The 4,348-nt window shown below is 44.9% G+C and overlaps 1 pseudogene; it reads right to left on the reverse strand.

Moving 5' to 3' along the window:
• Positions 1–3,182: 3,182 nt before the first annotated feature.
• Positions 3,183–4,348, reverse strand: part of LOC121917769 — a 4,298-nt pseudogene continuing 3,132 nt past the window's right edge.

Consider the following 4,348-nt stretch of genomic DNA (forward strand, 5'->3'; position numbering starts at 1 on the left):
ATTTGATACAATCCAAGACCACAACTGGTTTAGTTCCAGTACAACGACAGATTTCACCAAAGAAACTGACACACAGATGTCCATTACAATCAAAATCTGACATTTCCACCTCTTACTGGGGACAAATTGTTTAGAATAAAGTCTCTTGGCTGAGACTAAGGATAACAACAAAACCTTACCATCTTTTTTTTTAAAGGTTCTTTCCTATAATACATTCCTCAAATGAAGAATGAAAACAGGACCCTGACTTTCCTGTATTGTCTAAATATGATAATGGAGAGCCTTTAAAGATCAAGATGGCTCTGATGCAGGGACTCCATCTTCTGACAGGCTTCTTTTGACTGACTATTATGCAGTGTTACTACACACTGCAGTTAAAATCCTTCAATAATATTTTCGAGGCCACCCCTCCACTCCAATTAGTCTACAAGAAACGGTCTTGATTTGCCACAAGGCAAAGGTGACTTTTCTTAGACCAGGGCCTTCAATCCTAGAGACACTCTTCAGAGCTGTCTTCAAAAAGGTATCAGGTAAGAGAGGGTTAAACCTGCCACATTACACCTAAATTATGTGCCTGTTAATAAGCTTTATCATTTACCTTGACAGGTAATGGCAAAACTACAAATCTAACCGATAGATGACTCATTATAAGCCTTGGGTTTCTCCCAGTTATATTCAAGCTTGATGAGACACACATTCCCTCTCTTTCACACACATACATCTTCTTCTTCTTCTTGGCTTTACTTCGCGAACGAAGATTCAGGAAGGACTCATCCGTGCTTTCTACAAGCGTGTTGATGACATCAGATGTATCCTTGGAGCCTGTGCAATGGGTTTTTCTGGTGGAGCGCAGCGTGCACAGAACTGGCCTCACCCTTTAAACCAGAGGTTCGACTGCTGAGGCCTTGACAAGCATGGATGGTGGCAGCGAGGTCCTCGGGTCGTGGGTTTGGTTAGAGTTTCCTTCTCTTAGATGGTTGACCTTACAGGGTTAGATGAGCACCATCTGCCCAGGTTTGAGATTAGAATTTTCCTTCTCCTAGGATGGTGGGACTGCCAACGATGACTCTCACTCCCTCAGGGTCCACAGCAGTGGCAGTTGGAATGGAGGGAGGGTGCCTCACCAGCTGCTGGGACTGCCAAGATGACTCTCACTCCCTACAGTTGGTTACTGTACAGTACTTATATTGGAATAGAGAAGGAGCAAACAATCCAAGGGTCCAGAATTCCAGAAAGGCAGGTTTAGCAAGGCAGGTCCAGAGGGTACAGGTGTCAGAACCAGTTAAGATCAAGTATAATATTAGACATATCCAGTTATTTGATATTCACTTCATGTATTCATGATCACTGTTTATGTTTAATATATATATTGATCTAGATAGTTCTGTGTGTTGAGACATTGTATAGTGATGGGGGTTGGGAAAATAAGGTGGAATATTAAGGGTGAGGTTCGGCTGGGTGATGGGGCCCTGCTAAGGGGTTTGGAATGTGGGATAAAATGTAATGGTTCTTCAAGGTGGCTGGTGGCCATGGTGATTGAGTCCTGGGTGTGGTGCAGAAGCCCTCTGGGTGGGGAAGGAGGGGTTGGTTTAAAAGAGGGAATTATTCCATGTGCCTTCAGATTCTGCAAAGAAGTGCTTGTGGTTACTTCTGCTGTGCATCTTACAATAAACTTTCTTGTTTTGCAATAAGTTAGTTGTGGATCATTAGCCTGAGGTTTCTAAATCTCACAACAGGTCAGTCAGTAGTCCAGGCCACACAGTATAAGGGAGTAAGAGAAACATGCTTTCACTAGGAAAATCAGATAATCTCTGACAAATGAGATCAGCGACCTGCACCTGTTTATATTACCCAGTTTCTAATCACAGCTGCTTCCTGATTGCTGATTGCTTCTCATAAAGCCTCCTGGACCGGCGGATGCACGCACTTTCAGACCTTTACTGACTAAAGGCAGGTACCTCATTGTCCTGATTGCCCATATCTTCTATGCCTGGAATCTCTGCTGGTGCAAGGCTGGACTGCTGAGTTTCCTGATACAGAACAGAGCAGAGCTAAGACCCAGTTCAGCTTCAGGTTCCCATTCCACCGGGGTCTCAAACTCTGAGCATGAGCAACTCTCTTGTCCACTAGAGAGAAGCCCTGGCTACCATGGATGCCATCAATGCTGCCCTGATGGCCACCGACATGGGCCTTTTTGAAGGCAGACTCAGCCCGCTTACCCTCTGGGCGCAGTGGTTAAATGCCTGTACTGCAGCCATTCACTCAAAACCACAAGGTTGCGAGTTCAAGACCAGCAAAAGGGCCCAAGCTCGACTCAGGCTTGCATCCTTCCGAGGTCGCTAAAATGAGTACCCAGACTGTTGGGGGCAAATTAGCTTACTTGCTAATTAGCTTACTTGCTGTTCACCATTATGATCTTTGGAATAGCGGTATATAAATAAAACAAATTATTATTATTATTAAGCGTGTCCTTGCCATCTCTGCAAAAAACAGTGGACAACACCAGGGCATCCACCAACAGGACCTGAAGCTTTTCCATAACTGGCTTAAGAAAATTATACAGCCTCTTAACCGCACCATGGCATATAGCATTAGCGGCCCATTCATCTTTTGTCACTTGCATGAGGTTGGCTGGGAAGAGAATCTCTGTCAAGGATGACGCTGACATCGGGTATAGTTCCTCCCCCACTCTGGGCAGCTCATTGTCCTGGGGGGGCTTGTGGTTTAACTGGGGAGGAATGCCAAGGGCTGTCTAAGAAGACCAGGGAAGTCTTCTATCTTAAACATGTGCACGGATCCAGGAAGAGCCCCTGAGTCCTCCAAAATGTCCTCTTCAGATAATGTGCACGTCTCCAAATCGTCATGGGCTATCCCCTGGCCTCCGTCATCCCCCCTCTCATGAGTGGAAGGGAGGTCTGGCCTCTCCGTCCCTCCCGACTGGCCACCCTGTCTGACCTTCTTAGGAGGTGGGTCCTGGCCTGCCTCTGCCTTGGAATCAGAGAGGGACACCTCATCGTCCTCTCAGTGGTGCTTAGCAGCCATGCCTCCCAAGGTCTGCCCCCCACCATTGAACCCACATCCTTTTTTCAATATTTTTTTGGTTTTTGCCTAGTTTTTTGCCCAGTTTTTCCTGGAAAAACCCCCCGGAAATAAACAAGAAAAAATTGAAAAAAGGAAGAAAATCAATTGTGGAATATTTTATTTTAGCATGATTAAGAGAAAAACAGACAAAATGGGGTTTTCCTAATTTTCTACAGGCCTTCACATCTCTAAACAAATATTTCACATGTTCGTCTCATCTCCAGTATGGTGTACATTATAATGCCTCGATTTCCCACACTCCTCGTATTTGTATGGTTTGTGTGCTGTGACAATTCTCTAATGAGTCAGAAGATCTGACTGGTCAGAAAAACTTCCCCACACAAGTTGCATTTGTGTGGTTTCTCTCCTGTACGGACTTTCTCTGATCACAAGGAATGACTTGCGAGCAAAACATTTCCCACACTGCTGGCATCTGTATGGTTTCTCTCCTGTGTGGATTCTCTGATGTGTCACAAGGACCGACTTGCAAGCAAAACATTTTCCACACTGTGGGCATTTGTATGGTTTCTCTCCTGTGTGGACTCTCTGGTGAGTCAAAAGGACTGACTTGCATGCAAAACATTTTCCGCACTGCTGACATCTGTGTGGTTTCTCTCCTGTGTGAACTCTCTGATGTATCACAAGGTATCATTTCTTAGGAAAACATTTTCTGCACTGCTGGCATGTGTATGGGTTCTCTCCTGTGTGAACTCTCTGGTGAGTCACTAGGAATGAATTCCGACCAAAACATTTTCCACACTGCGGGCACTTGTATGGTTTTTCTCCTGTGTGGACGCTCTGATGTGTCACAAGAGCTGACTTCTGAGTAAAACACTTCTCACAGTCCTGGCATTTGTATGGTTTCTCTCCAGTGTGAACATTCAGATGCCTCAAAAGGGTTGAATCCTGAGCAAAACACTTCCCACATTGCTGGCATGTGTATGGTTTCTCTCCTGAGTGCACTCTCTGATGAGTCAAAAGAACTGACTTGAAAGCAAAACATTTTCCACAATGCTGGCAATGGTATGGTTTATCTCCCATGTGGACTCTCTGATGAGTCACTAGAAATGAATGCTGACCAAAATATTTCCCACACTGCTGACATTTGTATGGTTTCTCTCCTGTGTGAATTCTCTGATGTGTCAAAAGGGCTGACTTGAAAGCAAAACATTTTCCACAGTGCTGGCATTTGCATGGTTTCTGTACCATGTGGACTCTCTGATGAATCAGTAGGAATGAATTCCGACCAAAACATTTCCCACACTGG

Source organism: Sceloporus undulatus, unplaced genomic scaffold (assembly GCF_019175285.1).
Source record: "Sceloporus undulatus isolate JIND9_A2432 ecotype Alabama unplaced genomic scaffold, SceUnd_v1.1 scaffold_649, whole genome shotgun sequence".
NCBI lineage: Eukaryota > Metazoa > Chordata > Lepidosauria > Squamata > Phrynosomatidae > Sceloporus > Sceloporus undulatus.